The sequence below is a fragment of the Heteronotia binoei genome, chromosome 18, assembly GCF_032191835.1.
Source record: "Heteronotia binoei isolate CCM8104 ecotype False Entrance Well chromosome 18, APGP_CSIRO_Hbin_v1, whole genome shotgun sequence".
Classification (NCBI taxonomy): Eukaryota; Metazoa; Chordata; class Lepidosauria; order Squamata; family Gekkonidae; genus Heteronotia; species Heteronotia binoei.
The window spans coordinates 5286095-5298336 of record NC_083240.1 but is presented as its reverse complement, the minus strand read 5'-3'; the positions used below and the strand labels follow the sequence as shown (position 1 = coordinate 5298336).

At 50.2% G+C, this 12242-nt stretch overlaps 1 long non-coding RNA gene across 1 annotated transcript in view; it reads left to right on the top strand.

Annotated features, from left to right (window-relative positions):
• LOC132586816 (uncharacterized) overlaps positions 1–807 on the top strand; it is a 113543-nt gene extending 112736 nt beyond the window's left edge. Inside the window, exon 3 of the long non-coding RNA XR_009556389.1 lies at positions 724–807. This is a non-coding gene — a long non-coding RNA (uncharacterized LOC132586816). The remainder of the gene's footprint in view (positions 1–723) is intronic.
• The last annotated feature ends 11435 nt before the right edge of the window (positions 808–12242 follow it).

Genomic DNA, 12242 nt, shown 5'->3' with positions numbered 1-12242 from the left:
ACTATTATACAATATTCAGATTCTCAAATCAGTGCCTTGAAAGCATTAAGAAATGTAACCAGGCCTTGGAAAATCTTAAGGAATGTGAGACTTGAAAAACAAACGATTGGGGCCTTTGTAAATTGACTTGTTCTCATAGTTTCGATGTCTTTTCTGCTGTAACGTTTTTGATCTTCAGCTCTGGAGGAAACCCCCCAATTCCACCACCCCCAACCTTCATAGCTTTTATAAAAGGTATGATTTTCTTTTGGGGATACAGCTGGAGAGCCCAAAGCATAGCAGACATGGTCTTCATTCACTTCCTTTCCATTTCTCATCTTCGCAGGTTTTTTGGGGGGCCATATTTTCATGTTTACCTTTGCATTCATGAGGGCTGGACGCCTTATGAAACCATGAGAAAAAGTTGCGATTTTTTCCCCTGCCATTCTGAAAAGGGCTTATGAACCATGCAAACATTACCTTGGTTACTTGTGCCTTGCCCCTTCCTCTCTGGGTTTAAATACAACAGTAAATCTGTCTCATCTGATGCATCCACGGATCTTAATTATGGCATCCGAGTGACCGTGCTTTCTAACTGGAGATTTTTTTCCTGAGTTTTGGGCACTTGGCTGCAGCGAAACAATGCAGCACGCGCATGTCGAGTGTATCTGGATCCTAACATGTCTCAACTTAAATCTCTTTCTTTCTTTTCCTCTTCCCCCCAATTCCTTCCCCACTTTTTAGATTGCAACGGCAGTGAAGTTTCTACAGAACTCCCGGGTCCGCCAAAGCCCCCTTGCAACCAGACGAGCATTTCTCAAGAAAAAAGGTACAAAATTATCATAGTAGTTCTTTAACTTTCCGCCTGTGTCTGTAGGCTCTTTCAGCCTTTCGTAGCGCAATTTGTCGTCTTGATGCATTTCCCACCCGTCTTCTCAACTTGGGAAATTTTCACATGTACGGATTCAGGAGTCTTGAGAAATGAGATTTAGGTTTTCATCCGGAGCAGGCAAAAGCTCTTGGCAAATGTAATGCAGTGCAGAGACTTGTGTTGCAAACCTCCGTGTTTGTTGCCACGCTCTCTCTTTCCCAGAAGCACAAATGGTTAAATGCTGCCGGCTTTCTTCCTCGGTTCTCTGTAGGACAGAGTAAGCGACCAGCTGCAGGTGAAAAGGTCACCTGCTTCAGAGGAGAACCAGGCTGCGCAATGAAGTGTATGGGCCACCGTGGGTGTAAAGGTTAGGTTAAGGTTAAATTTGGGGTCATCTTCCTTTCACAGTCCAAAAGGTCAGGCTGTTGCCTGCCAGACCCTTCCAGAAGCAAAAAGAACTGCATCTCATGAAATTCAGCATTGTTTCGGGCAGACGGAAGCTGCTCTGTATGCAGTTCTGCCACAATTCTTGGGCAACAGGGCTTTCTTTTCCTCCTCTTAAATACTTAATCTTCTTCTTCTTAAAGGACCCACTTTTTGTTTCTGAGCTCTCCTTCTTTAATTATTTAAAATAGGAAAGCAGGTTTCTAGTCCCTGTGAAAGGACAAGAAAAGCCTGATTGCAAGCTGTACATTGTTAATTTCATTTTAGTCATTTCTGCTTCTGTTTTCTACCAAACGGCATTCAGAAGGGCTCAGGACAATGATTTTTAAAGGCTGCCTTGCTAAATAAACAACAAAATAGTCCCTGGAAATGCAGGCAGTAAAAAGTCCAGATTCTCTTGTCTGCTTTCCAAAAAGAAAAGCTGCAGTTTCTCCTATGCAAGTTCTCACTGAGCTGCACCATGTGCAAAGGCAGAAGGGGGCTTACATGATGAGGAGATGGAAGGTCAGGGCTTCACCTGGTTATTAACAGGGCAATAAGAACATAAGAGAAGCCATGTTGGATCAGGCCAGTGGTCCATCCAGTCCAACACTCTGTGTCCCCCAGGGGCCATCAGGAAGTCCACTCATGCGGCCAGAACTCCTCCCACTGTTGTCCTCCAAGCACCAAGAAGACAGAGCATCGCTGCCCCAGACATAAGAACATAAGAGCAGCCAAGCTGGATCAGGCCAATGGCCCCTCCAGTCCAACACTCTGTGTCACACAGTGGCCAAACCCAGGCACCATCAGGAGGTCCACCAGTGGGGCCAGAACTCCAGAAGCCCTCCCACTGTTGTCCCTCAAGCACCAAGAAGACAGAGCATCACTGCCCCAGACAGAGTGTTCCATCCATACGTAATCCTAAGCACAGTTAGAACCTTCTAAGTCCACCGAAGTCAATGAGCTTGGAAGGGTGTAGCTCTTTTTAGGATTGCACTGTAAGTGTAGTAGGTGAGCTTGACCAGTTTCCATCACCATCCCCCACCCAGCATATGAACATATGAAGCTGCCTTATACTGAATCAGACCCTCGGTCCATCAAAGTCAGTATTGTCTTCTCAGACTGGCAGCGGCTCTCCAGGGTCTCAAGCTGAGGTTTTTCACACCTATTTGCCTGGACCCTTTTTTGGAGATGCCAGGGATTGAACCTGGGACCTTCTGCTTCCCAAGCAGATGCTCTAACACTGAGCCACCGTCCCCTCCCTATCTGTTGTAAGAATAAAATGGAGGGAGAAGAGAACTGTGTATGCTTGGCGATTAAAAACTGCTACAAACAAGAATCCTTGCACATAGAAAATTGACCGTGGCAAAGGGAAAGAATCTAGGCTAACTTTCTCCCCAACGCATTACATTCCCACATGCAGGGAATTTCTGCCTGTTCCCATAGCAGAGTTCTGCCGCGCCAGCACTGCACCTGCCGTCTGAAGGGAAGCACAAATCAGACTCAGGTTTTACCACTTAAGGGAGAAACGGGCCTCCGCATCTGTTGCTTTCAGTGGGTATGGAGGCCCCTGCCCTGTCCTGCCCCGGATGGCCCAGGCTGGCCTGATCTCGTCAGACCTCAGAAGCTATGCAGGGTCAGCCCAGGTTAGTGTCTGGATGAGAGAGTGCCCAGGAAGTCCAGGGTGGCTACGCAGAGGCAGGCAAGGGCAAAGCACCTCTGTTGATGGCACTTCACGCCAGCACTCCCTCTAAGCTGTGGAGTCTCATGAGCAGAAATTCTCATTCATGAGCAACTGACGCTAGAGTTGTGATCTACTGCATAAATTAGAAGAAGAAGAAGAAGAAAAAGAAGACATTGAATTTGTATCCCGCCCTCCACTCTGAATCTCAGCATCCCAGAGTGGCCTACAATCTTCTTTACCTTCTTCCCCCACAACAGACACCCTGTGAGGTGGGTGGGGCTGAGAGCTTTCCCAGAAGCTGCCCTTTCAAGGACAGATCTGTGAGAGCTATGGCTGACCCAAGGCCGTGCCAGCAGCTGCAAGTGATGATGATGATACTGGATTTATATCCCGCCCTCCACTCTGAATCTCAGAGTGGCTCACAATCTCCTTTATCTTCCTCTCCCACAACAGACACCCTGTGAGGTGGGCGGGGCTGAGAGAGCTCTCCCCGAAGCTGCCCTTTCAAGGGCAGCTCTGCGAGAGCCACGGCTGACCCAAGGCCATTCCAGCAGCTGCAAGGGGAGGAGTGGGGAATCCAACCCGGTTCTCCCAGGTAAGAGTCCGCACACTTAACCACTATGCCAAACTGGCTCTCTCTAATTAGTTTGCTCTGGGGCCGTCCTTCCTGAGCTGAGACAAGAATGTGTGAGCTGGAGACTAAAAAACTGAGCTAGCTCACACTGACTCAGCTTAGAGGGAACCCCCCGCCACACACACACACACACACACACACACACACACACACCCAAGCCACCTGACTACACGGTGGATCTCAGGCACTTAGTGAGATCCAGTTTGATGTAGTGGTTAAGTGTGCGGACTCTTACCAGGTTTGATTCCTCACTCCTCCACTTGCAGCTGCTGGAATGGCCTTGAGTCAGCCATAGCTCTGGCAGAGGTTGTCCTTGAAAGGGCAGCTGCTGTGAGAGCCCTCTCAGCCCCACCCACCTCACAGGGTGTCTGTTGTGGGGGGAGAAGATATAGGAGATTGTAAGTTGCTCTGAGTGTCTGATTCAGAGAGAAAGGCAGGGTGTAAATCTGCAGTCTTCTTCTTCTTCTAGTGCAATGATGCAAGTCATCCGAAGCCCATGAATTTGGCACGTGTGGCCAACGTGCACTGTTCGTCTTTCAAGCATCTCGGTTCTTTTTTCTTTCCCTTTTTTAAAAAAAGGGGCATGGAATTGTGAAGCCTCTGGATCCGGCAGCCCCACGGTGAGATGCTGGCCGTCGGGTGCCGCGCTCTTGCCGTTCCCTGGCTGCCCAACCGGCCTGCAGAGCCGTTGCTCGCAGCTCTGTGCTCCCGCTGCGCAGGGGCTGGCGTTAGTGGTGTTTCTTTTTTCCTTTTCTTTTCTTTCCCTTTCCTTGAAATATGCAGACCTACGGGGAGTAATTAATCATAAAAGCTTTTGGGATTTCGACTCTATCATCGAAGCAATGAAGCAGGGGAAAGCTGAGCCTAAAAGCTGTGTTGATTGCTCACGGTAACCCGAGCCGAAATCTATACTTGCCGAGAGATCCTTTAGCGCCTCCCTCGGCCCTGGGCTCCCCTCCCCTCTGACAACGAACCCGGGATATCGTGCGATATTAAGACCGCTTGGAAATGACCAGTTATTCCTTGTTTTTTTCTCTGTCGCCCCACCCCCAATCTCTCAATAGCAGCTGGGTTAGAATTTCATTTGCAAAAGGTATTTAGAGCAATTTAGAGACAAACGTCTCGGGTGTTTGTGCCGCGTTCCCCTACTGCAGGCTTCGCTGAGCAGTTTTCAGTATCTGGAGTTCCATCTAATATGTTTAATTTTAATAAATCCCTGACTGGAAAAGGCATAGATGGCGGGTTGGGGGGGAAAGGGGGTTGGCGTCGGCAGGGGAAGACGAAGGAGAAGGCCTGAAAAGAGAGCCTGTGACTCGATTAAAAGTTCTAATGAATTACTTGGCTAATGATTACCAAAGTGGAAACATGCGCACTCACACACCCTGTTTGATTCTTTCTTTCTTTCTTTCTTTCTTTCTTTCTTTCTTTCTTTCTTTCTTTCTTTCTTTCTTTCTTTCTTTCTTTCTTTCTTTCTTTCTTTCTTTCTTCCTTCCTTCCTTCCTTCCTTCCTTCCTTCCTTCCTTCCTTCCTTCCTTCCTTCCTTCCTTCCTTCCTTCCTTCCTTCCTTCCTTCCTTCCTTCCTTCCTTCCTTCCTTCCTTCCTTCCTTCCTTCCTTCCTTCCGTCCTTCTCTTAATTGTTTGCAAAGCATTCTCCTTTTATGTTGGTCTTGCTGGCAGATCACTGGCTTTGTGTGGATATTCTGTCTCAGTAACTCCACAGTCAGGTTTCCCCGGCCCTCCAGTATACCACAATAGAAGACTGCAATAATTAAAGGCATCAGCAAGCCAAAACTCTCAATATGTGCGATGCACATATGTTGTCCATACAGAGGCGGTTTCTTGTTGTGTCTCTGCATGCTCAGCCCTTGCCTCTTTCCAGTTGACCTTTTCTGTGGTTGGTGGGGGGTTTGCAGCATTTCTGTATCAGGTGAAATGAATGATTCCATAATTCTTGGTGGAGAGTGTGCTTGTTATACTTCTGCATGAATTGCTGTTCTGGAACATGTCCTGCCAGCCACAGTGAGTTGCTCGACGTTCCACATTCAGTCCTGGGCATCTCCAGATAAAGGGTGTCAGGTAGCAGATGTAGCAAATCCCTTTCAAGTTCTCTTTCAAAAGAATTTCAAAAGGAGAGTAGAAAGGGAGACTGCTGAACTGGAATTGATAATGAAGCTAAAGACAATGAATCCTTCAGGACTGAATCAAGACCTAGGTTTTCTGTCTTATACGATGTCTGTACTGTAGCAATTTTGAGTAGGCTGTTCAGGTGTTGTTCAGGTATATGTCTGTAAGTTGTAAACCTGCTTTTGATTTATTGACATTAATTACAGAAATCTCATGGTCAATGCTTTGAGCCTAAGACCTAGGGGAAAACATGAAATGGCTGGGCATTGTGAACTTTTGTACATAAGTTGCTTCATGTGCTGGTCAAGCAATGGAGAAAATAGAGGCTTTGCTCTGTGGCTCCTGTGCGATTGAGCAAGCCTGGCAAAGCAAGCTGTGATGCAGAAAGGAGCAAAAGAGAGGGAGAAGAAAGCAGATGACAGCCAGTTGCTCGTGGGCCTGATAGGAGCCCTCCGGGGGCCTGATTCAGCCCTGGGTCATATGTTTGACACCCCTGATCTAGACTGTACCCATTAACACACACCCTCTCTGGCACATTGCAGCAGAAGATGAGCCACAGTGGGCAGACCAGCATTCAGGGCAGCTAGATCAAGCAATGGAGAAAATAGAGGCTTTGCTCTGTGGCTCCTGTGCAATTGAGCAAGCCTGGCAGAGCAAGCTGTGATGCAGAAGGGAGCGAGAGAGAGAAGGAAGCAGATGACAGAGAGTTGCTCGTGGGCCTGATAGGAGCCCTGATCCAGCCCTCGGGCCTGCTTTAAATGAAATAAATAAATAAATAAGGCTGCACTGGGAACGTGGAGGAGATGGCAGTTGAAGAAAATATTGGCGGTTGAGAGGGGCTCTTGATTGTTACTCCAATCTCTGCTCAGCCATGACACTCACTAGGGCGTCCAGCTGCACTTTCTCAGCCTAAGTGCAGCAGTAGAGCTCACTAAACATACATTTGCAACAATCGTAGTTAGAATTTGTATGGTACATGGACACATGAAGCTGCCTTCTATTGAATCAGACCCTCGGTCTAGCAAGGTCAGCATTGTCTACTCAGACTGGCAGCGGCTCCCCAGGGTCTCAGGCTGAGGTCTTGCTCATCACCTACCACCTGGTCCTTTTAGCTGGAGATGCCAGGGATTGAACCTAGGGACCTTCTGCATGCCAAGCAAATGCTCTACCACTGAGCCACAGCCCTTCTCCATTAGTCTCCATGGTCTCAGGCTGAGGTCTTTCCCATCACCTCCTGCCTTGTCCTTTTAACTGGAGATGCCGGGGAATGAACCTGAGACCTTCTGCATGCCAAGCAGATGCTCTACCACTGAGCCACGGCCCCTACCATTCAAAGTAATGGTGTACTAACTTGTTGCATGGCCTCTAATGGCCTTGTAAGGTAAGTAAGCCTCATTGTCCCTATTGCATATTGTAGGACTGAAGGAGGGGGGGCGCTCACCCACAATCCCATAGCCACCTGGCTGATTGTCTTCATCTTTCTGCATGTATACTGAATCAGTCCCTTGGTCTATCAGTCTTGTCTACTCAGACCAGCAGCAGCTCTCCAGGGTCTCATTCTCAGGCTGAGGTCTTCCACATCACCTCCTGTCTGGTCCTTTTAACTGGAGATGCCGGGGATTGAACCTGGGACCTCATTCATGCAAAGCTGATACTTTACCACTGAGCCACAGCTCCTGTCCAGTCATCAAAGGCAGTCTTCTATATTCAGACTGGCAGCAGCTCTCCTGGATCTCAGGCGGAGGTCTTTCACGTCACCTATTGCTTGATCCTTTTAATTGGAGATGCCGGGGATTGAACCCGGGACCTTCTGCATGCCAAGCAGATGCTCTTCCGCTGAGCTGCACTCCTCCCCAACATGTACATTGAGTTGCCTTCTACTGAATCAAACTCTTGGTCCATCAAAGTTAGCATTGTCTACTCAGACTGGCAGCAGCTGTCCAGGGTTTCAGGAAGAGGGTCTTTCATGTCACCTATTGCTCAATCCTTTTAACTGGAGATGCGGGGGGTTGAACCTGGGACTTCTGTATGCCAAGCGGAGGCTCTACCACTGAACCACAGCCCTTCCACAGAGGTTCCCGTCAAGCCCTTTAAATGCTAAATCAAGTAATTAGATATAGGTATGGGATTTATATCCTGCCCTCCACTCTGAATCTCAGACTCTCAGAGCAACTCACAATCTTCTTTACCTTCCTCCCCCACAACAGACACCCTGTGAGGTGGGTGGGGCTGAGAGGACCCTCACAGCAGCTGCCCTTTCAAGGACAACTCCTGCGAGAGCTATGGCTGACCCAAGGCCATTCCAGCAGCTGCAAGTGGAGGAGTGGGGAATCAAACCCAGTTCTCCCAGATAAGAGTTCGCACACTTAACCACTATGGCTGACCCAAGGCCATTCCAGCAGCTGCAAGTGGAGGAGTGGGGAATCAAACCCGGTTCTCCCAGATAAGAGTCCGCTCACTTAACCACTACACCAAACTGACTCTCAGAAGAAGAAGAGTTGGTTTTATACCTCATCCTTCTCTCTGAATCAGAGTCTCAGAGTGGCCACAATATCCTATATCTTCTTCCCCCACAACAGACACCCTGTGAGGTGGGTGGGGCTGAGAGGGCTTTCAAAGCAGCTGCCCCTTCAAGGACAACTTCTGTCAGAGCTATGGGTGACCCAAGGCCATCCCAGCAGCTGTAAGTGGAGGAGGGGGAAATCAAACCGAGTGCTCCCAGATAAGAGTCCATGCACTTAACCACTATGGCTGCCACAAGGCCATTCCAGCAGGTGCAAGTGGAGGAGTGGGGAATCAAACCTGGTTCTCCCAGATAAGAGTCCGCTCACTTAACCACTATGGCTGCCCCAAGGCCATTCCAGAGGAGTGGGGAATCAAACTCGGTTCTCCCAGATAAGAGTCTACTTAACCACTATGGCTGCCCCAAGGCCATTCCAGCAGCTGCAAGTGGAGGAGTGGGGAATCAAACCCGGTTCTCCCAGATAAGAGTCCGCTCACTTAACCACGATGGCTGCCCCAAGGCCATTCCAACAGCTGCAAGTGGAGGAGTGGGGAATCAAACCCGGTTCTCCCAGATAAGAGTCCGCTCACTTAACCACTATGGCTGCCCCAAGGCCATACCAGCAGCTGCAAGTGGAGGGGGGAATTAAACTCGGTTCTCCCAGATAAGAGTCCGCTCACTTAACCACGATGGCTGCCCCAAGGCCATTCCAACAGCTGCAAGTGGAGGAGGGGGGAATCAAACCCAGTTCTCCCAGATAAGAGTCGCTCACTTAACCACGATGGCTGCCCCAAGGCCATTCCAACAGCTGCAAGTGGAGGAGGAGGGGATCAAACCTGGTTCTCCCAGATAAGAGTCGCTCACTTAACCACTATGGCTGCCCCAAGGCCATTCCAGCAGCTGCAAGTGGAGGAGTGGGGAATCAAACCCGGTTCTCCCAGATAAGAGTCGCTCACTTAACCACGATGGCTGCCCCAAGGCCATTCCAGCAGCTGCAAGTGGAGGAGTGGGGAATCAAGCCCGGTTCTCCCAGATAAGAGTCCGCTCACTTAACCATGATGGCTGCCCCAAGGCCATTCCAGCAGCTGCAAGTGGAGGAGTGGGGAATCAAACCCGGTTCTCCCAGATAAGAGTCGCTCACTTAACCACGATGGCTGCCCCAAGGCCATTCCAGCAGGTGCAAGTGGAGGAGTGGGGAATCAAACCCGGTTCTCCCAGATAAGAGTCTGCTCACTTAACCACGATGGCTGCCCCAAGGCCATTCCAGCAGCTGCAAGTGGAGGAGTGGGGAGTCAAACCCAGTTCTCCCAGATATGAGTCCGCTCACTTAACCACGATGGCTGCCCCAAGGCCATTCCAACAGCTGCAAGTGGAGGAGGAGGGGATTAAGCCTGGTTCTCCCAGATAAGAGTCCGCGCACTTAATCACTGCACCATACTGGCTCTCAAACCTGAGAAGCCCTGGCAGGGGCTCCTGGCAGCGGAGTGGACATAGTGCTCCTCGCGAGGTGACAAGCCCTTATTTGGAGAGATGAGTAGGAGGTCAAGGGAAGCGCTGCCCTCCTGCCATGTGGGCTTTATTAATCTGCTTCATTACCTAAGCTTGGGAGGAGGGGCAGTGGGGAGAAGCCAGGTCCTTGGCAAGAGGCGGAAGACTGGAGCTAGGCCCTGGCTGGTTCCTCCTCCCACCCCCCACCCCTTGGGCAGCACGTGACTGCCGTCCCGCCGTGAAGTCGCACAAGGTGGTGACAGCGAAGGGGGCAGCCGAAGGAGAGCCTCCTGCCAGAGCGGAAGAGAGAGAGCAGCTGGCACGGAGGACTCTTCATCTGCCGATTTCTGTAATTAATCCCCTCCTACACAGAGCAGGACGTCACAGATCCCCTGGCCCGGGAAACCTTTGCCCTACTTGGAGGCGATGGCCGCCCTCGGGCTGGGCTTTGTTCACACTTGCGTCGCACTTTCGTGCCTTGTAATTTGCCACTACCGTCAGCACCCCCAGAATCAGAAGCTCAATAAAAAACAAAAAAAGCTCATCCCATTATTAGGGGGGAGGGTTCCTTTCTTTTCCTCTTCTTCCCCCTTCCCTAGGGTTGCCAGCACTGAGTCGGTAAGAAGAAGATATTGGATTATATCCTGTGCTATACTCTGAATCCCAGAGTCTCAGAGTGGTCACAGTCTCCTTTACCTTCCTCCCCCACAACAGACACCCTGTGAAGTGGGTGGGGCTGGAGAGGGCTCTCACAGCAGCTGCCCTTTCTAGGCCAACCTCTGTGAGAGCTATGGCTGACCCAAGGCCATTCCAGCAGCTGCAAGTAGAAGAGTGGGGAATCAAACCTGGTTCTACCAGATGAGTCCACACACTTAACTACTACACCAAGTCTGGAGATTTAGGAGTGGAGCCCAGAGAGGGCAGAGGTTGGTGAGAGGAGGGACCTTAATTGGATATCATTCCTTTTGGAAGAACCAGGTTTGATTCCCCACTCCTCCACTTGCACCTGCTGGAATGGCCTTGGGTCAGCCATAGCTCTGGCAGAGATTGTCCTTGAAAAGGCAGCTGCTGTGAGAGCCCTCTCAGCCCAACCCACCTCACAGAGTGTCTGTTGTGGGGGGAGAAGATATAGGAGGTTGTAAGCCACTCTGAGTCTCTGGTTCAGAGAGAAGGGCAGGGTATAAATCTGCAATTCTTCTTCTTCATAGAGTCCACCCCCCGCCCCCAGGAACCGTTTCCTCCAGGTGAACTGATCTTTGGCGTTAATGCAGGGTCGGCCCTGGTTGGTGCTTGGAGGGGAGACCACCAAGGACGTTCAGGTTTTCTTTCCAGTGGCAGGCGATGGCAAACCACCCCTGAACGTCTCTTGCCTAGGGGGTCCCCATGAGTCGGCTGTGACTTGATCGCGCTTTCCGCCAGCGGTAGGTGGTGTGAACAACCCTCTGCCAGTCTGAGTAGACAATACTGACCTTGATTGTTGGGTGGGGGCGGTGGCTCAGTGGCAGAGCTTCTGCTTGGTTCAACCCCCAGCAGCATCTCCTCCTGGAAGGACCAGGCTGGAGGTGATGTGAAAGACCTCTGCCCAAGACCCTGGAGAGCCGCTGCCCATCTGAGTGAACAATACTGACCTTGATGAAATAATAGTCTGATTCACAGAATCATGGAGTTGGAAGGGACCTCCAGGGACATCTAGTCCAACCCCCTGCACAACGCTGGAAATTCACAAACACCTCCCCCCAGGGGTGAAATTCTAGCAGGAGCTCCTTTGCATGTTAGGCCACACCCCCTGATGTGGCCAGTTCTCCAAGAGCTTACAAGGCTCTTTTTTGTAAGCTCTTGGAAGATAGGCTACATCAGGGGTGTGTGGCCTAATATGCAAAGGAGCTCCTGCCAGAATTCCACCCCTGCCTCCCCCTAAATTCACAGGCTCCGCATCGCTGTCAGATGGCCGTCTAGCCTCTGTTTAAAAACCTCCAAGGAAGGAGAGCCCACCACCTCCCGAGGAAGCCCGTTCCACTGAGGAACCGCTCCCACGGTCAGGAAATTCAGTAGAAGGCAGCTTCGTATGTTCATGTATTTAGGGGACAGATTGGGCTTCCTGGCCTCCCTCGTACAGGTTGGCGAGACAGGAAACACAAAGGGTTTTGGAGCACTTGAAATGGTGCCGAGTCGTATTATTCTTTCCTTTGCCAGGTTAAAAATCAACCAAGGCACAAAAGTGCCAGTTGCAGCCCAAAGTTCTGTGTTTGTGCACAATATTTTGTATTTTTGTATTTTTGCAAAGTTCTGTGTTAGCAGAAAGCCTGCTCGTTGTTTGGTCCAGTGACAGTCAGTTCCTCATATCTGTGTGTTTTGTTTTGTTCCGGATGACCCAGTGAAATCATCAGGTTTTTAAAAATCTAAATGTCTCTGAGAACCTAGCATCATTCTGGATACTGCCTCCCCCTCCACTGATCGATACAGGAGAACCCAAAACGGATCGCTCCGATAACAGCACCCGAGGAAGGGGACACCATTTGCGGGCGAGGAAGGTTCC